The sequence below is a fragment of the Mustela nigripes genome, chromosome 11, assembly GCF_022355385.1.
Source record: "Mustela nigripes isolate SB6536 chromosome 11, MUSNIG.SB6536, whole genome shotgun sequence".
Classification (NCBI taxonomy): Eukaryota; Metazoa; Chordata; class Mammalia; order Carnivora; family Mustelidae; genus Mustela; species Mustela nigripes.
In genome coordinates, this window is record NC_081567.1 from 36,769,946 (window position 1) to 36,790,872 (window position 20,927).

Below are 20,927 nucleotides of genomic sequence, written 5' to 3' on the forward strand. Positions count from 1 at the left end.
GAATGGCTACGTTTTGGCACTCCTGAGTAGTTTCTGTTGTCAAAGACTGTTGTCAGCCACGACTCCAGGCTACACCTCTTAGGACACCCGAAGCTGGGACAGGGGCCTCTGCCTTTAGTTGGTTTTAACCTGAACAAAGCCTACATTTTGAGAAAGCTGACCTGGGGAGGGTGCCCAATCCATTGTTCTCGGGACTGCACCAGCTGCAGAAGTGCCACGAAAGAATGGGCAGGGGGTTGCACTCTCCCGAATATAACATAGGCAGCACCACTCTTGCTGGTCCTCTAGTTCCAGGGGGTGCATGAACCCGGAAAGGAACTGAGGGGAGGAGCGTCGGCTTCTCCCATTAGCTGATTTTCTCAGCGATTCCCTAACACTCTGAGCAATAAATGGGCCAAGCACTGCTGATCTGATCTTTAGGTGGGTGCCTTGGAACCAAGAACCCTTTCTGAGGTTGGGGGGAAAAGCCAGCGTGGAGCTCCAAACCCAGGCTGGGAGAGAGCTTTGCAGTCTTCTGAGTGAGCTAGCCAGACACTGGGAAATTTTCTGTGGTTCTTTCTTTATGTCAAGGGGGAGCCTCCGCCTCACTCTCTCTAGAAAAGAAAAGCCCCAGAGTCAGGCTCAAATCTGTTGCTTAGCCCTGAGCAAAGCCTGACCAGGGACCAATTGTGTTAATGGGTGTTAAGGACACGTGCCCTTGGTGGACCCCAGTACTGAGTATCAGGGCCCCTGCTTGTTGTGGTTTTCATCCCTGGGCAGTCTATGAAGCAAAGAGAAACCTTCTCTTAGTTCCGTCTACCTAAGTTTAAAAGCAAGACCCTAGGGGAACCTGGCTGCCTCAGTCTAGGGAGCATGTGACTCTTGATTTCAGGGGCATGAGTTCCAGTCCTATGCTGGGTATATAGATTGCTTTAAAAAAAAAAAAATGTCCAGCACCCAACAAAGTAAGATTATAAACATGTGACATTCAATGAAAAATGAACATACATGAAAAGAAGCAGGAAAATAAACCCATAGTCAGGAGAAAATAAACAATCTTTCACGTCACTTTTCTTGTCTATAAGGAAGTCCAAGCCACGTGTAGAAAACCTGTGTAGATGCTCCATTCCACAGTCCCGGCTGAGCTGTTCATATGACAGACATGGGAGCAGAGGGGTTCATGGAGGCTATTAGAATTCGAGTTCTCCCAAACTCCAGTTTAATAGGTGCAGGTTGTACCTGCTATCCCCTCCTGAATTCCTGACCCAAAGAATCCATAAGCATAAAAACATATCATTTTATTTAATTGAATTTAAGGATTTTACCCATATACCTCTCTGCTGAGAGCGAGCAGGGGGAGCAGCAGAGGGGGCAGGAGAGGGAAATAGTCCAGCAGAGACCCTGCGGAGCACAGAGCCAGAAGAGGGGCTCCATCCTAGGACCCTAAGATTACCGCTCAAGCAAAGCAAGGCTCTGATGTTCGGCGACCGAGCCAGCCAAGTGCCTCCAAACGTACTGTTTTCTACCTCGAAGTCTGGCAGTGTTACACAGCAACAACTGTCGTGTGGTAACTATTAAGACAAAAGGCAACAAACATATATAATAGTAGAATTTTGAAAACTTCTCTCTGCAAATTCTGCAACAAAACAAGAATGACTTCCATCACATTTCTATTTTATTGGAGGTTCTAGTTAGCGCAACAAGACAAGAAAAGTAATTAAAAGTAATCAAAATAAGTATGGGAAGTAAATAATACTGCCTTGATTCACGGATGACATGCGTGAATATATAGAAAATTCTACAGATTAGAAATAACATGTGAGGGGTGCCTGGGTGGCTCAGTGGGTTAAGCCACTGCCTTCAGCTCAGGTCGTGGTCTCAGGGTCTTGGGTCTCAGGGTCTTTGCTCAGCAGGGAGCTTGCTTCCTCCTCTCTCTCTGGGCCTGTCTCTCTGCCTACTTGTGATCTCTCTCTGTCAAATAAATAATTAAACAAAATTTAAAAAAATAATAACATGTGAGCTTCACAGTGTCACTGAATCGCAGATTAATACATCAAAATTTATTATAATTTTGTATATCTGCAAAAAAATAGAAAAGTATATCCAAAGTGATATAATTTACACTGGTATCAACAACATCAAACACCTACCAAAAATTCTAGGGAAAGATGTACAAACCCTTTCTCAGAAAACTATAAAATACTATTATAAGTTAAAGAAGACCTTAATTAAGAAGAGATTCATCATGTTTATGACTTGAAAGACTCAGTATTGAAATGATGTCAAACCACCCAGAACTGACCTACAGAATCAGTACTATACCAATAGAAATCCCAATCACTATTTTTGTGTAAACTGACAAGTTGATTCTCACACTTATATGAATGTGTGAAAGGCCAATAAGAACCAAAACAAATTTGAGAAACTAACACTCCTGGGTATCAAGTCTTACCCACAAAGCTAGACCAGTTTGGGTGCAAGGCTAAACAGACCATGGAAAAAGTATTAGAACAACACAGACTCTTGATTTGTGAAGAATTTTGTACCACACATCAGTGGCAGAAAGGACAATCTTTCAAATAAATCATTCTGAATCAGAATGGTCCCCATTTAACAGCTGGTGAAAGAAAGGCCTGCATGGCTAAGCTTCCTGTCCATAGCCACCCGCCCCCGTACCCCCTACTCCTGTCCTGTGGTCCCTAAACCGGAAGGAACAGTCATGAGCTCAGTCAACATTTGGACCCAGGACCTCTATCCCCGCACCGTGAGTCATGCCACTGGCCCAGCTCGCTCGGTCCATTATTACAGGTCACAAATATGAGCCGAGTCTTGTATTTATTATTATTTAAAATTATTATTATTAAATAATAATAAATAATAAAAAGTTATTATTATTTTAAATAATAAGAATAAGTCAAAAGAAACAGGTAAAATTAATGGTAATATATTTTACATAACCCAGTATATCCAAAATACCATTTCAACAAGTAGTAAGATACCTTACTTTTCTGGTAACACGTATTCAAAACCTGACTTGCATTTTACACTTAGAGCAGCACATCTCAGTTGGGAGGGTAGGAGGAAACAGGTGTCTAGCAAAGGGGGGTGGGGACGTCAGGGCCACAGAGTGGAGAGGAGGTGGGACTGGATGCTCCTGAGGCACGCAGGGGGGATGACTGTGAAGGTGACAGTCACTACTCCCCACCCAAAGAAACCAGCCTGTACCTGGATGAAAACCCAGGGTCCACACCTTAAACTCGATATTCCCGAGTTAAAATAGTAGAGAACAAGTATGCATGGCTTGGGCTCATCCAGGATTTGAACCCAGGACATCTCACACCCAAAGCAAGAATCATACCCCTAGACCAACAAGCCTCACACACAATAGTGTTTACTAACACTTTCCCCACAACTGTTTGTATCACGTGTAACCTCCAGTTCATTCCCAGATAGGCTGAGCTGTTTCTGGAAGCCAGGAGCGGGGCTGAGCAGTGAGGTGGCCATGGGGAGACCTCGTGGGTCTAGGTGGCCAGAGGCAGAGCAGCCCAGTCCCAGGATGATGGATCTGTAGAACTGGACCGGGATCGATTTCTGCCACCAGGGGAGTGGGGAGCAGATTGTGGGGGAGGGGAAGATGAGGGGCTTGGATGAGCCGCAGCCCCCACTCCCCCAGCTGAAAAAGCACTCACTCTGCAGGGGATCCCGAGGCTTCATTCAGGCTGTGCGGGTTGTGGGGACTGTCAATGGCAGCTGGGGAGCAGACCAGAGAAAGGGGACTGGCATCAAGTAGGCCTATGCCCTCAAATCTCTTGAGGAGGAGGAAAGGAGAAGGAAGAGATGATGGTCCCATTTTACTCACCCATCTCCAGGGCTGCCAGTCGGGGCGAGGGGGAAGGAAGTGCCCATAGCTGCTTCTGGTTCTCCCTGTTGATCCCCGAGCCCCATGGGGTGGGAGACGACCCCCTTGGGAGCCTTCTGCAGTTCTAAGCAAATTGTTTCCATGGGAAAGGCAAGTCAAGGCAGAGTAAACAGTTTAGGACTGGCTGGATTGAATAATGCAATGGGAAGTGGGATATAGGGGCTGTCCCTAGTTGTCTGATTCTGACGGTGGATGATTAGGGCAGGAGAAATAGAGGGTTGGTGTGTCAGATAAGGAGCAGGGCGGGCAGGCATATAGACCCAGAATTGGTTGGTTTGCATATGAAAGGCCTATTAGCAGGCAAGTGGTTTAGTGGTCCCTAGGAATTAGCTAGCTAAGGAGAGGGGCAGTCTGTCCTCAGCTAGCAAGCCCCCTCAGATGTCAAGCCATCACGGAATACAGAAAATAAAATCCAGGTGTGATAATACAGATGTGAATTGCATCCAAGGTGTTTACATTTATGAAGATCATGGGACTCTTTTTTTTTTTTAAGATTTTATTTGTTTGTTAGAGAGAGAGAGAGACAGAGCACAAGCACAGGCAGACAGAATGGCAGGGTAGAGGCAGAGGGAGAAGCAAGCTCCCTGCCGAGCAAGGAGCCTGATGTGGGACTCGATCCCAGGACACTGGGATCATGACCTGAGCTGAAGGCAGCCGCTTAACCAAACTGAGCCACCCAGGCATCCCGAACTTTTTCAATCCATCAATATGACTGACTACTCTGATAGACTTTCTTGAACATAAAACCAACCTTGCATTCCTGGAGTAAATCCAGCTTATTTTCCAGACCTTATTTTACTGCTCCAATAAAAGAAGTGAGGACACGCAGGCTGCGGGAGTGATGGCCTTTTCTCCCTGGGAAACGCCCAGGCTGGCTAATTTGAGACAGAAGAGGATGCATTGGCCTCCCAGCTCAACCCTGGCTCAGCAACTGTCAGAGGCCAAGGACACAAGTGGCCCCCAGTTCCACTCCCCATATGCTCCCGTGACACAAGGTCATGTGGGTTTGCTCCTTGGGGAGTTACACATGGACCCCACACCGGCATGCTCTCCATGGTTCATGAGCACAGGTGTGAGGCAGCAGCAGAGCTCAAACTGGTCTAGGCTGGCCGGAGCTCTGGCCTGACACTGGGAGTCCTGCTGGTGACAGTTTTAACGTTATCAACGCTATGGGGTACAGTTTCACAAACTCTGACCCGAGGCTTTCCGTCAGGACATGGGACTGGTGCAGACACAGAGCCCGCTGTCTCAGCCTCCAGCCCACCCTCCTCTGCTCTGCACCTCTACCCCTGCCTTCCTGGGAGATGGACCCAGAGCCACTCTAAAGCCCCTGAAATCTAGGTTTGAATCCTGCTCCAAGGTCATACCATGGCTGGTGCGCCCCAGCTGGTATTTTAGAAGACTGGGGATGCCACCTGGATGGCTGGGAGTCATGGGGTCCAAAGGGACCCCATGAAAAACTCCTTTTTTCACTCCTTTTCCTGTTTCCATTCCCCTAGGACCTACGTGCCCACCTTACACACATCTTATAGGACAGATAACATATGTTCACCTTGTAAATGTCAAGGAGTTAATGATTTCTTAGGAGTCTTCAAGCCCAACAGATAACATCTAAGGAGTGCAACTGTGCCCCAGGGGGAATCATCCTGAATGTCATCAAGACCCCTGGCTTCAGGGCATAAGCGACTTATGGGGAACACCTAAACACTCCTCCGTGTTCCTGGATGGCTGAGAAGGCACGCTCATGGAACCGCCATCCTCATAAAAACTCCAGGCCCCAAGCTAGGGCTGTCTTTTGCTTGGGGGCTGTCCTTTCTAAGTCTACCATTCTGTCCGTACCTACTCTATGTCTTCAACAACTTCTGCTCTTACTTCCTCTCCGCTCATGTTTGATTTCTGTGCTGCAGAAATCCAAGGACCCTCTTGGCTGTTCCTGTGGGGTCCCCTGGGGGTCAAACCAGCATCACCTCCACTCATGCACATGGACACATCTGGTTCTCCATGGCTCAGGTGCCATGGCAAGGACTACCACCCAACAGCAGGAAGGTGGTGATGAAGTTCCCCTTTGGCTTCTAGAGCCCTGATCTTTCTGTCTAAGTTAGTGGATCAAGAGTTCAGGGCTCTGCGCCCCACCCCCAGAGCGAGCTGGGGACAGTGGAACAGACTGAAGGTGTCCTCTCCATGTTGATCCAGCTTCAGGTGACCAGAGCTCGTCTCCCTCCTCTGAACTTCCCAGCTTCCCAACCACCTTGGACACCTGCCACCCTAAGGACTGGGTCTCCTGGGATGGGGGAGGAAGTTTTGAAACTTGTGCCAAAGAAAAGGCTACAGGTTTCCTCTCCCAGTCTAGGGATGAGCAGACAGACCCTCATGGGTGCAGAAACTCCTGTTGCCAGTGCCTGTGGATTCTGTTCTACGACCCTGCCCATGAGGAGGGGTATGTCCCCCATCCTTCCATAGCTCTAGCCCATCTCCGTCTCTCCATCCCGTCCCACCACCGGGGAAAAATCGGGAGCCCCATCCTGGGTCCCAGCTGGGAAAGACTGCATTGGGAACTGGTAAGCTGTCCGCGGTCTGTGATTGAAACTCAAGGTAACTTTCACAGGATTGACTTCCTTGCACTTATGAGGGAAATGGGAGAGGAGAGAAATGCAGCCTGTGTGTCTCTAATGAACTCAGAAGTCCAGGATCAGGAGGCAAGGGACTTCGCGCCTTTATATTTAATTCACATCTACACCCACTCTGGGGAAGTCCAGGGAGTCAGATCCAGGACCACATCCGGGTATCCCAGAGGACCAGGCAACTGGACAGTGCTAGTCTTCTCAAGAGTAGGGAACACGCTCACCCACAGTGGTGAGGGGGGCGGGCAGGAGGGCATGTGCGTGTGCCGTGGGAGAGCCCCGAATGGCAGGAATGATCCCCCAGAGCTATGCTCTTCCTGTCCCGCCTCCACAGACTAGAAACACACTAAAATCTCATAATGGAAAAGCAACTCAGGTCCACCTTCTGTGTGGAAGGGACTAGATTCAGACCCCTTCCTGAGCAACCCCAATGCCTCACTTTCTCCTGTGGTCCCCTGCAGCTGCTGGGGATTTGGTGTTTGGGTCCCCCGAGAGTTAGTCCCTGAAATCTTGAGTTGTGCTAACTGCTTGCCTTAAGGTTTAGACCTAAGCACCTGAAACCATGAATTCTATGCACCCAGGCCTGTAAAAAGCCACAGTCCCAACATGGGGCTTGAACCCACAACACTGAGATTAAGAGTCTCTTGCTCTACCCACTGAACTAGCTGGGCATACCACCTTTGCCTTCCTTCAAAGGGAAAGTGGGGCAGTGCGGGGGCAAGCAGACTTCTCCCTCACTGAACACCCGCCTGATCAGTACCATTTCCAATAGGATTCCCCTGCCTGAAACCAAGAACCTCAGGATTAAAAGCTGCAAGGAGGAGGGACCATCTGGCCTGAAATTCAGGGACAGGGGCAGGAAAAGGGGCATGCTGACCCAGAGGGACAGAGAGGAGGAGGCCTAGGGGCTCGGTAACCCTGGGAAGCTGGTTCCTGGGTGGCACCGAGTCCCTGAAATTCCACGGTCCCTCTGTCCAGGGTCCAACACACAGGCGAGGAAGGAAGAAGAGCGCCTTCTTCCTTCTCAGCTCTGGGGTGCAAACCCAGGCTTCCCCCCAACAGACCAGCCCTCCAGTGAGACACAGGAAGCTCGGCACCCTCCTGCAGACTGGGAGGAGAGGGTCATGGAGGTCAAGGTCACTAGATGTAATGGGAACAAGGTGCCCTTCTCTATTGTGGTCCCTGGAACATAAGTCAATCTCTCTACCCCCACTCACCACCTGCGAGAGCTCAGGGTCCAAATCCCAGAGAAGTCTCACTTTCAAATTCTCAACATCTTCACCCCCTGTCCCCACCCCCCATACCTTCCTCCCCACCCCATGCCTGGCTTTGGGGCAGGCAGAGGGGCTTGGACCAGGAAGACCTAGAGGACCAGTTGCAGGACTGGACCCCTGTGCCCCAGGATACTGTGCAAGGTCACGTCGAGACCACCGCCTTTCTTTCCAGTAGGTTTCTAGAACGACCACCCATCCACGGGGGAGAATAAGCATGGTCCCTTGAGGCCCCACATATCTGTGCCCAGGGGTGCCACCACGGAAGGAGGGTTGCTGGACTGTGCCCAGCACCAGGGCAAAAAAAGGGATTTCGGGGGACCCAGAGCTGCGAGGGGGTTTTGGGGGCTGAGCCCAGAAGAGGATGGGCTTGGATGAGGACAGGAGCCTCTGAGTCTGCCCCTGACCCTAGGTCCCCTTCCTGTTAGCAGAGGAGACAGCTTTGGCCCAAGCTTTGGGAGGGTGGGAACTCCCTGGTCTTAGGTTTGAGTCCCCCCAGAACCCCTTACGGTCCTGGAGCCCTGCCCAGCTCCAAGGCAGCCCAAGTTCCCAAGCCTTGGCCCTGGAGGGAGGTCCTGGTGACAGAGCCTCTGGGGGAAATTGACCCTTGAGACTCTGGGCCTAGCATTATGGAACCTCACTCTTTTCTGGAAGATAAGCCAAATACTCCTACCTTGGGGTGCGCTTCTGGGACCCTGCTGCCCCTGAGCCCAGGGAAAGCAAGTGGACAGAATCAAGAACAGAGCATAGAGTCGGTGTGGTTCATTGGTCTAAGGGTGTGAGTCTCATTCTGGGTGTGAGAGGTCCTGGGTTCAAATCCCAGATGAGCCCTGTCTCTGGTTCTTTTTCTTCTCCAGATGGTCAGGTTGTTACCACCTAAGGGAGCCAAAGTCCACCCAAGGCCAGGAAGAAACGGGGACCCAGAGACCCACCATTACACATGATGGGGATTAAAAGACCTTCAGGTCTGCAGAGCCAGCTTGGACCTGCTCTTGCTGCCCTCTGCTTAGACTGTCCCTGTGTTCTCCCCTCCCCACCCCTACCCTCATCCCCACCATTTGGCATGGAGCACGGGGGAGAGGGGAGGAAAGACAGATGATGTTTCCCTTGAGAGCAGATCCCAGTGTTCTGGGTGGAAGGAAGCTGCTGGGTGCCACTGGGAGCATCTCCAGGGGACTGGTCTTAAAACCAGATCCAGAGTGGGCATCCCAGACTCCAGAATATGAGGGCACATGCCTCCCTGGCCAAGCCCTGCCTCACCCATGAAGGGATAGCGAGTTAGTATGTCAGACAAATGAGGGAGAGAGGAGGTTAGAGCCACCAAAGGTGGCCAGTGGGCACTTGACTTTAGACTTTGGTCTCCAGAAGTGTGAGAATATCTGTTTCTGTAGTTTTAAGTCGCTCAGATTGTGATAACTTATTATGGCAGCCACTGGAAACTAACAGAGGTACTGGGTTGGTAAGACATTTTTTCCAAAAAAGCGACTAAGGTGTATGGACCTAAGTACCTAGTAAACTGAACATTCTTTTACCCAAAAAAATACCAGGAACGATTCCCAACACCAAGAGTGCCCTGAAGGGAGAGATGTGGACACTTCTGGGAGAAGTCCCAGCCACAGGCCTGGGATCTGAGCTCCAGGGAGGGGTCCAGGAGAGTGTCAGTCAGCTGCTGTGGTGTCTCCCCCAAAGCAGCCTCCACTCCCACCAAAAAGGAAAGAAAACCCAGTTCTAGCAAACATTGAGAGAGGCCTTTTTAACAGCATAAGCCATTGCAAGAGAATGGAAGAAAATCAGCTGATGGGAACCCTAAGCCCTCCTTTTCTCTCTCCCCCAAAATGGAAAATAAAATCCCCTGCTTCCATTTCCCTTTCACTGGGGAGAGTGGAGCAAAGTTGAGAAGCCTTCCAAATGAGAGACCGCTGACCTGAAGGTGGGAGTGGGGGAGGGCGCTCCCCAGCACTAGGGTGGCCCTGCTTGGGAGCCTCCTCCTGGGAGCCCCACTCAGGACCTAGAGTCCTGCTCCCTCGCGACACCCCCTCACACACACACACACAGACTCTGACCTCTGGATTTGAATCCTGTTCCCGAGTCAAGCACGGTGGGGGGCAGGGCATCCTGCGGTTACTAACTAAACTCTGTGTCTTCTCCCGCCACGTATTCAAAAGCTGGCTGGCGGCCCCAAATATCTGCATTGTTTCCCTCAAGCACCAGCAAGGTGTGAGGCTTCCAAGAGCCACAGCCCGGGGCAGAGGTCTCACGGGAAGCATCCGCCACCAGCCTAGATTGCTAAACAGCCTCGTGTAAACGACAGGAAATACTTTCCTTGCCCGGTGTCATCTTAAAAGGCCTGTTGAGCAGTCAAAAAACCATACATCCAACTTGGGGCTCAAACCCACAACTCTGAGAGTCTCATGTTCTACCGACTGAGCTAGCCAGGTAAGGACAAAGTCTGTCTCTACCTCCCAGCTACTCCACGTACTAAAGGCACGTGTTGCGAAAGGAGACAAAGGTGCATCCTCCTCCGGGAGAGGTGATGCGCGCGTCATTGCCACCCACGGGAGTGGGAGGCGATTAACCAGGGCGTGAAGATAACTAGAAATAAGCAGAAGTAAAGGTTAACTAGGTGTGGCTCGTTGGTCTAGGGGTATGATTCTCGCTTAGGGTGCGAGAGGTCCCGGGTTCAAATCCCGGACGAGCCCGAACCCTTTTCCTCTCACAAACTCCCCGAAGCCTCAATGAAGCTCTGGGTACCCACCTCAGGGCCACCTGCAGCCACAATATCAGCCTGATGGTCCACCACACCCTCATCCCGCTGCCGCGGCTGAAAGAGTCAGAGTTCCTTAATTCCTGAGGCTTGAATTTAAACTCCGCGTTGAGTTTAGGGAGCTGAGGCCAGCAGAGACAGATCTCCAGGGAACCAGACCACACAGACATGGGGCGCCGCAGCTTCAGCCTTGGAGTCCTTGCGCTTCGCGCACCCCCGGCCGCAGCTCCTGCACTCCCAGGTAGTTTCCCTGCCTGGCCACCAGGGGGAGCGAGCCTGTAGGACTGGGCTGAGAAGCCCGCCACCTTCTCCCACGGGAGCCGTCAGAGCACCCAGACCAGGCCGGGAAGCACCCCCAGCTATGTTCCGGATGAGCCAGAGTCTGGCTGACGCCCCGCATTGCCTCTTGTGTTAATAACAGTGCGGGTTCAGGGAGCCTCCCGCGACCCGACCCCCCACCCCACTCCCCAACACACACACTTGCAGAAGGGGAGAATAAGGCGACTGCATAGGGCTTGCCTGTCCTAAGCGTGCGGCACACGAAATGGACACTTTGACTTCAGCTCCACGTTCTCCTCACCTCTTCTTTCCCTTCCTGGGACCTGCACAAAACCCGAGAGCCACTTCCGCCTGTGACCAGGTGCCCAGCAGCAGGCTCTGATGCCCTGCTTCAATACGGCTTCTAACGTCCCAGCCTTCTCGTTGTCTGATGGGGTGCCGCACCTCCCCTCAGCCAGGTGGTGACTGCAGAAGCTTAGTGGGGAGCCTGAACTCATTCCTGTTCAGCCATCAGGAGGCCCCACCTTTGTGACCTGCTCCCTCCTCCCCAAACAAAAAGGAGGAGTTCTCTTCTCCCACCACAGGGGCGCATTGTCAGAAGTCCAAAGACATAAATAAGATCTGGAGTTTCAAAGCATAATACCAGAAACGTCCAAGATGCAACTGGTCATTCTAAGAGCCACGAAAATCTCAACTTGAAAGAGAAAAGGTGAAAGACACCGACACAGATTTTGGAACTGTCTGAAAGGGAGGGGAGAGGTGGGAAAGCAGCCATCCTAAAAATGTTTGAAGAAGCTTTAAAGAACTCACTTGAAACAAATTTAAAAGTTGGGAGTCTCAAACAAATAGAAAATATCAAGAAAAACCACATGGGAAAACGTAGAGATGAGGAATGAGGTAACTGAAATGAAAAGCCTAATGGCTAAACGCATGGGCAAGATGGAAGAAAGAATAAGTGAACGTGAAGATAGAACGGCAGAAATGACCGAATCTGAAGAACACAGAAAACAGACTTTGCAGGAATGGAAGGAAGAGGAAGACAAAGGAAGGAGAGAAGGAAGGAAGGGCAGAACCTCAAGGATTTGTGGGACTTTAACAAAAGACCTAATGTTGGAGATGCCAGAGACCCAAAAAGAAAAGAAAGACAGGGCTAAATGTATCGGAAGAAATAGTAATGGAAGTCTATCTGTGCATTTTTTATAATTATCTTTAATGGGGCACCTGGGTAGCTCAGTTGGTTAGGTGTCTGCCTTTGGTTCAGGTCATGATCCCAGGGTCCAGGGATTGAGCCCTGCATCGGGCTCCCTGCTCAGCAGAGAGTCTGTTTCTCTCTCTCCCTCTGCCCCTCCACTTGCTCATGCTCTCTCTCTCTCTCTCAAATAAATAAATAAAATCTTTATAAATAAATAGATAGACTCCATGCCCAACACAGGGCGTGAACTTACAACCCTGAGATCAGGAGTCACACGCTCTACCAGCTGAGCCAGCCAGGTGCACCTGTCTGTGTATTTTTTAAAAACACACTTTGTTTTTTAGAACAATTTTAGGTCACAGCAAAATTGAGCAGAAATATAGAGTTCTCCAAAACTCTGCCCCGAGCATGCAGGGCCTCCCCCATTTCTGCCTATTTTTAAAACCCACCTTCCTCCATTTTTTTGGTTTTAAAGCACATATAGCATTGCCTCACCCATAAATGTTTTTCACTTTTGTGGGGGCTGAGGGGTGCAAATACCTCTACAAATAAAGTCTTTTGTTTTTGAACACCCTCAGTACTGTGCACACATCCAGCACCATTAAGGATGATACCTTCGTATTCTCTCTTCCCTGGTCTGTGTACGGGTTCCCTCCTTGCCCCTCTCTGCAGTTGCTTGGCTGGATTCAGGATGCAGGCCAGCGGCCCCCACGGCAGGAGCAGAGCGTGGGGAGTCTGAAATCTCCCGGGATCCTCAGCAGATTCACTGAGGCAAACCAACTCCAGAGCTTGGGGTAAGAGAGGAGCAGAGAACTGCTAGGTCCCACTCCCAGCCCAGGGACATCTTAGCCCTCACCCCGAGTCCCTGGAGACTGGATCTAGAGGCAGAGAGCAGCAGGCAGGTGTGACGGCAGGCACCCCGGGGGTCTCCAGAGCCTTCCGCCATCCCCTGCCAGGCGGCAGGTTCCTACAGCTCAGGTTCGCCCAAGGGCAGACCAAGAAGGCATGGGGCGAAATATATATTTTTATAATTTTACATAAAAATACATTGATTTCCGATCATTCAAAGGAAGTGTAGTTGGAGTTTTCATGCAAACACGTGGAATCTGGTGGGTCTAAAACTTATTTTAAGTACACAGGTTTGCTTGATTAGATAAGGGAGGATGGGTCCAGTTGCATTTCCCCATCTCGGGGCCGCAGGTCCAAGGGTGGTGGGGTGTCAGCGGGCGTGGGTCTGCTCTGAGCCCCGACGGTGCTGCAGCACCCCCTGGCGGCCGCGGAGCCCATCTGTCTGTGGGTGCGGGCGGGGCGTCTGCCTTCACCCGCTCGGGACCGCTCCCCTGCGGATTCTGAGCAGCCCACACACAGGGTGCTATCTGGCGACTCCAGAAGTGGCCATGCCCCTCCAGGACCAGATCTGCCCGGCCATTTTGGATTGTGTGCAGCCAATCACATTCTGAAACTCAACAGCCGCCCCTTGGTGGCAACTGCCCGGCTAGCTCAGTCGGTAGAGCATGAGACTCTTAATCTCAGGGTCGTGGGTTTGAGCCCCACGTTGGGCGTCCTTTTGAACCGAGAATTCACACACATTTCTGGGACTGCTGCGCAATTCACACACATTTCTGGGACTGCTGCGCAATTCCTGCATGTTTGGTTTAGGTACAAGCTGTTACGGTGGTGCACCAATACCTTGCCTAAGCCATCGGAGGTGACCAATGATGTTCCCCCCTTACAATGGGTTCTCCAGCCACTTTACTCCTCAACTTCCTTTTTGAGCCAAGTAAATTTAGAAAGGGGTCCGGCGGAGATTGGGACCTGGCTATGACAGAAAAGCCACCCATCCCAGTGTTTCCCTTGGAAATCCAGGGCTGGGTGTAAAGATGGGGGTAGACCCCGAGGGAAGGAGGCTGTTGATTCAGAAGAGGATTTTGGTGGGGAACCATCCCCTTAAGAACCTTGAATGGTTCTGGCCACAGGAGAAGGCAGGGCTGGCCAGGGAGTTCGATTACCTCAGTTGATCTCCACCAGGCCTCAGGTCTAGAGAGACCTCTCCTAGCATCCCAGTGGGCCCCAGGATCTGTGCAGACCTGCTCCCCTCAGGGACTCCAGAATCAGGAGGCATAAAAGGGATACCGCCCTGGGCTTAAGTGAACAAACTGGGTCAGAAAGCAGGCCCACCGGTCTGTACTTGCAGGCAGCCGCCTGGTGAGGGCGCTATGCCACAATCCGGGGGCTGACTCTGGGATTGAGATCAGGAAACTCCTCCCAGACTGGGGGCCCCTGACATGTCCACCACTGCCTTCGGCCCGGCTCATATGAACCATGTCTTTTATATTCTATACTCTGACACCTTGACAGCAGATCCTTGCTGACCCTGGAGAGATTTTCCTTCCCAGGGTTGGCCAATTCCTAGAGATAGCAAATTGTCCTAAACATTTCAAATGCAAACCAACCATTCCAGAGTCTACAGCCCCCAATCACCTCTTCAGCGGGCTCACACACTGGGGGTTCCTATCCCCCTGCCAGGATCACCTCAAGGCCAAGAAACAGACAACTATGGACAGAGCTATGTTCTAGAAGCAGCTGAAATTAGTGCAGACTAGCCCATCTAAGCCTTTGCCTCACCTGTCTCACCTTCACTGAAACCACAAGAAAGGCTCTGGACCGCATTTTCTAGAACTTTCTCTGCTCCTGGACTACCCAGAATACCCAGAGCCTCCTCTGTGCCCTCCCTACCCCCCACCTCCACCCCCTCCACCCCAGGGCAGGATCTGCCCCTTGGCTTTGGAGCTATGAGCCTCAACCCATCTTTTCAATGGCTCATCTGCTGGGCCCGCCATCCCTGAATAAAGCCTCTTGAAACACAGCCCTTCTTCCAGCGTGGCTGGGGCGCCTATGGGGTGCCCTAGTCGTTCATGGCCCCCAAACTAAGACCAAACCTCTCCCCATGCCCAATTTCCACTGTGGTTTCCTTCCTTCCCTTATCTGTGGAAGGGCTTTCTGGTAGCCCCTCCAGAAGGAAAAAGATGTATGCAAACGACCTTTTAATACCACAAAGAAAAAAAAAAAAAGTGCCGAGAGGAAGTTGGGTCGTTATCCCTGAGGATGGGACTCCCTGGTGCTTGCACAGTCCCGCACACAGACCAGATCTCCTGCTCTCGGAGAAGCAGACTAGCCTGTGGTGGACCCAAGTTTCCTCTTGCCCAGGACCTGCCGCGTGACACCGTTCCAAAAGATGGGCTCGTCCGGGATTTGAACCCGGGACCTCTCGCACCCAAAGCGAGAATCATACCCCTAGACCAACGAGCCACGTTGGCGTCGCTTTCCTGACGTTTGTCCTTGGAGGCTTGTGTCCTGGCCTCAGGGCATTCCCCTAGTTCTACGAGTCCTGGCTTCTTGATCCCTTGGGAAGGTGCGTGGAGAGAGGTTTCGGTTTCGATTCCAGAAGAGGAAGGAGTGCAATGCAGCCAGAACCTGGGGGGAGAGAGAGCGCGCAGCCGGTCCCACCCTAGACCTTCAGGCCCCCTCCCCACTCCGCCCCCCACCCCCACAACGATGGCCCCGCCCTCGCCGAAGGCTACCCAGCGCCGAACAATCAGAGGCGGCGGCGGCAGATGACCCTGCGGAGTCTGTGTGGCCCGGGTGAACAGGGAGGTCTCTCATGGTGGACCCCAGCCCAAAAATTTCACCCAACGTGGGATACAGTCCCGGAGCCTGAGAATGAATCTCTGCTGCCTTCCAACCGGCCAGCCTAGCCCAGTCGAGCCTCCAAGTCGGGGAAGGACTTCAGGGCTCCTGTCCTCACTAGAGCCCTCCCCTGCCCCCCAACCCCAGACCCGGGCTTGACCCCAGAAGCTCCTAGCAACTTTGGAACCCCGATGCAGCGGTCAGAACTGGGATCAAGGCTCACTTCTTCCCAAACGGGCAGCTGCCCCAACGCTCCAGACTTTTACTCTCCCATCTTCTCTTTCCTCTTGCGCTAACAAGGGGTCCAGCACCGACTTGGGGAGGAGGGTTTTCCCGGCTTGTCCCGACAGCAAGCCCCTGGAGTCCTTCGGATTCGCTTCTTGCTGCCCACTAAAAAGGGGGACAGCTGGAAACCCACGGATCGCCTGTGACTGGAACCTGGCACCTCTCACATCCTAGTAGAGGATCACACCACGTTCCTTACTGGCCAGCCCCCGTGACGCTCAGCCTCATGCCCTCACCCCACACCCGGCTCCCCTGAGCCGCTGGGCCACGCAGACACACCGACAGTACAGCACAGCACGGCGCACAGTGGCCTGCCCTCGCTCCTTGCGGAAAGGAACTCGAATTCAGCGTTGTGCCGGGGAGGGAGCACGCAGAGGCTCCAGGACCTGTCCTTAACAGGCTCAGAACAGCAAAGTTCCTCAGTTTGCCTGGAAGCCTGTGGCGGTGGGAAGCCTCACATCTGCCCGGCTAGCTCAGTCGGTAGAGCATGAGACTCTTAATCTCAGGGTCGTGGGTTCGAGCCCCACGTTGGGCGTGGCTTTTTATCCTGATAGCCCTACAACTAAACAGGGGACTGGTTCTACCCCTTACTAAGAGGAACCTGTCCCAGTCCAGGAAGGCCAGGATTCTGGGCAACTTGCTTCTGCTGTTTAGATTCCATTATATGTAATTTTTAATTTTACAGAAGTTGAAATTTATGTGAAAGTTCCAGGTACAGTACACACAACAGTCAGAAGCCTCTCTGAGGAGTTCCCCTTCAAGTAACTTCCTTGAAGTTGGCAATCTGGTCAGGCACTAAGCAGCCCAACCCAAGAATATCACCCAACATAGGGCTCAAACCCACAGCTTAAGGGGTTAAGTCCACTCGAACCCACTACTTAACGGGGTTAAGTCTCAGCTCTGTGGGCTGAGGGAGAGCTACAGATAAACAGCATAGAGTGGATTTTCAGCTAAAAGTGGAACCTCATCAACTCTGGCCCTGACTGGGGGCCCACATGGGGCCCCATCTGTAATGGGGGTACTCCCTCTTCCTGACCCTGGTCTTCTCCAGTAGTGCGCCCCCTGCCCAGGCTTCCCTCGCTGGTGGACAGAGAAGCGGCAGTCCAGCCCTGTCCCAACTCCTCTCCTCTTTCTGAAGTAAAAATTAGAAATCATGGGATACTCTGAGGACAGGTTAGTGTGTCCACTTGTTGAGAAGCAAGCAGAGAGGGAACTGTGGGTTTCTTTCTGTGGAAGGATATGAGAGTCCAAAGGCTTAGCTGCCCAGATCCTGAAGCTGGTCAACAGCCGTGAGTCAGGATGTCGGGTCCTCAGAGTAATGTTGGTTTCCAGGGGTCCATTCCTCCCGCCACTTCTGCTGCTCTGGCACCCAGCCTCTCTAGGTCCTGCTGCATCCCAGAAAACCCACGCTTCCATGCAGGTGAGGAAGTGGGCTAGGGATTGAGGAGACATGTGCCAGGTGCCTCTTGGTGGCTGGGCCAGGGCACCCTACCCATCCAAAAGAGATTGTATTTGGGACACCTGGGTGGCTCACTCCATCAAGCGAATGACTCTTGGTTTCGGCTCAGGCTGTAATCTCAGGGTTAGGAGATGGAAGCCCCACAGTGGGCTCTGTGCTTAGCATGGAATCTGCTTGGGACTCTCTCTCCCTCTCCCTCTGCCCCTCCTCACTGCTCACTCTCCCTCAGGCTCTCTCTTTCTCTCAAATAAATAAAGAGAGAGACTGTATTTTTCAGAGTTCTCTGGGGAAACAGAACATAAAAAGATAGAAAAGACAGAGATCTATCTGGATTGATTTTTTTTTTAAAGATTTTATTTATTTATTTATTTATTTGACAGAGAGATCACAAGTAAGCAGAGAGGCAGGCAGAGAGAGAGAGGAGGAAGCAGGCTCCCCGCCAAGCAGAGAGCCCAACTTGGAGCTCGATTCCAGGACCCTGAGACCATGACCTGAGCTGAAGGCAGAGGCCCAACCCACTGAACCACCCAGGTGCCCCTGGATTGATTTTTAAAGAACTGGATCACAGGTTGACAGCTGGAAGTTCCAGCAAAAGAAGATACTGCAGTCTTTTTTTTTTTTTTTAATTTTTTTTTATTTTTAAAAAGATTTTATTTATTTATTTGACAGACAGAGATCACAAGTAGGCAGAGAGGAAGGCAGAGAGAGAGAGAGAGAGAAGGAAGCAGGCTTCCTGCGGAGCAGGGAGCCCGATGTGGGGCTTGATCCCAGGACCCTGAGACCACGACCCAAGCCAAAGGCAGCAGCCCAAACCACTGAGCCACCCAGGCGCCCCGATACTGCAGTCTTGAGTTAGAATGCCTCAGAGGTAGCATTCCTTCCTCCTGAGGGAGCCTAGTCTTGGCTCCCAAGACCTTCAACTGATTGGACAAGGCCCACCTCCATTGCGGAAGGCCATCTGCTTCACCAAGTCTACTGATCTAAATGTTAGTTGCATCTTGTGCTCACTTCGGCAGCACATATACTAAAATGTTAGTTGCATCTAAAAAAAAAAAAAATTACCTTTACAGCAACACCTAGATTTGTGTTTGACCAAACATTTGGGCACCACAGCCTGGCCAAGGTGACATAAATTAACCATCATGGGGTCCTACCGAGTGCTAGGCTTCTTTCTTTTTTTTTTTCTCCCAAATTTTTTATTTACTACTTTAGTGGGGAGGGTGCACCATTCCTGGAGATACTGCAATACCAGGTGAATGCGTGGAGTGGATCAGAGCAAGCTCCTATTCCAACTCCTTACTCCAAAATTCCATTTAATATATTGTCCTCGGATAGAGGATGTATCAGATATTAAACTGATAAGAACAGATACTACACTTGATCTTAGCCAAAAGGTGATTACTAGGCTTCTTTCTTAATAATAGGGGATGCAAGGTACACAGGCTTATCTTCTACTTTGGATATGTCACAGTACCTGCCGGATCAGAGAACATCACTCCCAAGCTTCTCAAAGATGCTGGTGCATCCCCTCCACTGGGCATGTATTATTCCCTTGGTAAATGGCATTGCTTCCAGGCACTGCCAAGACACACAAATAGCAGTGGGTGTTTGCTCTGATGGTGCCGGCCACTAGCATGCCTGTATCTCTGTCCCTTCTGATTCTTTTCTCCACCGTTCGCCACGGTATTTCTGGCAACTCTACTTCATTTCGGGAAGCCAAGCGGGCTGTGTATTAAAACCAGTTGGAGGGATGCTTGCTGGGGTTTTAAGGTCTATGCCAAGGAAGAGTCCCATAGAGATCATCTGTCCCTTTTCCAGCTCCCAACCCTGATCCAGGATGGGTTACTGCTGATGCGTTACCCAGGTACTATGGCGCTGGGTTTAGAGTACCCCTCCTTCTGAGCAGTGGCTGGACTTTCTCAGTTGTGATGGGACCCGTGTTTAGCCCAGGGGCTTGGAGAAGGAGTAGAATCCTGAAGAGATGAAACATTGTCTTGTAAGCATTGGCTTCATCTGAGGTTCCTCCCAGCCTTGAGGCAGAAGGGGTGGAAGCCTAGGTCTCCATCCATCAGCCCACCTAGACCCATTCCAAGTCTCTGGGTCCCACTTCTTCCCTCTCAGCACCCTGACATTGGCAACCTGCCAATGGTGAGAATTCAGCTTTTTCTCAGCATCAGCTCTTTTTACACCGAGGCCCCAAGCCTGGTCTTCAGCTTCATTGGCCCTTTAGGTGAAGGACACGTGGGCTGCTTTCCAGGCTGCCAGAGTGCTCAGAATTGATCATCAGTCAACACAACCATGTCATTCTTTTGTCTCAGTGCATTCAAGATGCTCTCCAACAGCCTAACCAAGGAGGTGAGGGACCGGTACTCTGCAAACTATGAAACATTGAGGAAAGAAACCAAAGACAATGCAAAGAAATGTAAAGACACTTCATGTTCATGGATTAGAAGAGTGAAAATTGTTAAAATGTCTATACTGTCCAAAGAAATCTACACATTTAAGGTAAACCCTGTCAGGATACCAACAGCATTTTTCACAGAATGGGAAAAAGAGAATCCTAAAATTTGTATGGAACCATCAGAGACTCTGAATAGCCAGAGAAATCTTTTTTTTTTTTTTAAGATTTCATGTATTCACCTAGAAAGAGTGCATAAGTGGGGAGGAGGGGCAGAGGGAGAGGAAAGGAAAGAATCTGCAGCAGACCCCACAAGGAGCACAGAGCCCTATGCAGAGCTTGACCTGAGCTGAAATCAAGTCAGATGACTGAGCCACCCAGGCAGCCAGCTCTAGCCAAAGCAATATTGAAAAAGAAAAGCAAAGCTGGAGGCATCACAGTTCCTGACATTACAAAGTTGTAGTAACCAAAACAGTATGGTACAGGCACAAAAACAGACACATAGATCAGGAAACAGAAGAGAAAACCCAGAAATAAATCCACAATTAAAATATTTATTTACTTAACTAATCTCTACCCCCAAGGTGGGGCTCAACCTCATGACTCCAAGATCAAGTGTTCCATGCTTTTCTGAACCAGCCAGGTACCCCAAATAAATCCACAATTATATGGTCAATTAACCTTTGACAAAGTAGGAAAGAATGTCCAATGCAAAAAAGACCCTCTGTTCAACAAATGGTGCTGGGAAAATCAGACAGCTACAAGCAAAAGAATGAAACGGACAACTTCCTTACACCATACACAACGATAAATTCAAAATGTTTTACAGACCTAAATATGAGACCTGAAACCATAAAACTCTTAGAGGAGAACACAGGCAGTAATTTCTCTGACATCAGCTGTAGCAACTTCTGGCTAGACACATCTCCAGAGGCAAGAGGAAAAAAAAAACCATGGAGACTACATCAAAATAAAAACTTCTGCGCAGTAAAGTTAATGATGAGCAAAAACCTAAAAGGTAAGCTATGGAATGGGAGAAGATATTTGTAAATGACATATTTGATAAAGGGTTA

At 50.7% G+C, this 20,927-nt stretch overlaps 1 long non-coding RNA gene and 5 other non-coding genes across 6 annotated transcripts; 3 read left to right on the forward strand and 3 right to left on the reverse strand.

Annotated features, from left to right (window-relative positions):
* Positions 1–10,417: 10,417 nt before the first annotated feature.
* TRNAP-AGG (transfer RNA proline (anticodon AGG)) lies at positions 10,418–10,489 on the forward strand. Its single transcript has one exon. It is a non-coding gene; the product is annotated as a tRNA-Pro (tRNA).
* A 3,025-nt stretch (positions 10,490–13,514) lies between these two features.
* TRNAK-CUU (transfer RNA lysine (anticodon CUU)) lies at positions 13,515–13,587 on the forward strand. The gene has a single exon. It is a non-coding gene; the product is annotated as a tRNA-Lys (tRNA).
* A 1,467-nt stretch (positions 13,588–15,054) lies between these two features.
* LOC132027240 (uncharacterized) lies at positions 15,055–16,178 on the reverse strand. Its single transcript, XR_009407111.1, has 2 exons — positions 15,936–16,178; positions 15,055–15,499 (listed from the first exon to the last, which is right to left on the reverse strand). It is a non-coding gene; the product is annotated as an uncharacterized LOC132027240 (long non-coding RNA).
* TRNAP-UGG (transfer RNA proline (anticodon UGG)) lies at positions 15,263–15,334 on the reverse strand. Its single transcript has one exon. It is a non-coding gene; the product is annotated as a tRNA-Pro (tRNA).
* A 281-nt stretch (positions 16,179–16,459) lies between the features above and the next one.
* On the forward strand, positions 16,460–16,532 carry TRNAK-CUU (transfer RNA lysine (anticodon CUU)). Its single transcript has one exon. It is a non-coding gene; the product is annotated as a tRNA-Lys (tRNA).
* A 2,139-nt stretch (positions 16,533–18,671) lies between these two features.
* Positions 18,672–18,855, reverse strand: LOC132027316 (U2 spliceosomal RNA). The gene has a single exon (XR_009407120.1). It is a non-coding gene; the product is annotated as a U2 spliceosomal RNA (small nuclear RNA).
* Positions 18,856–20,927: the final 2,072 nt, after the last annotated feature.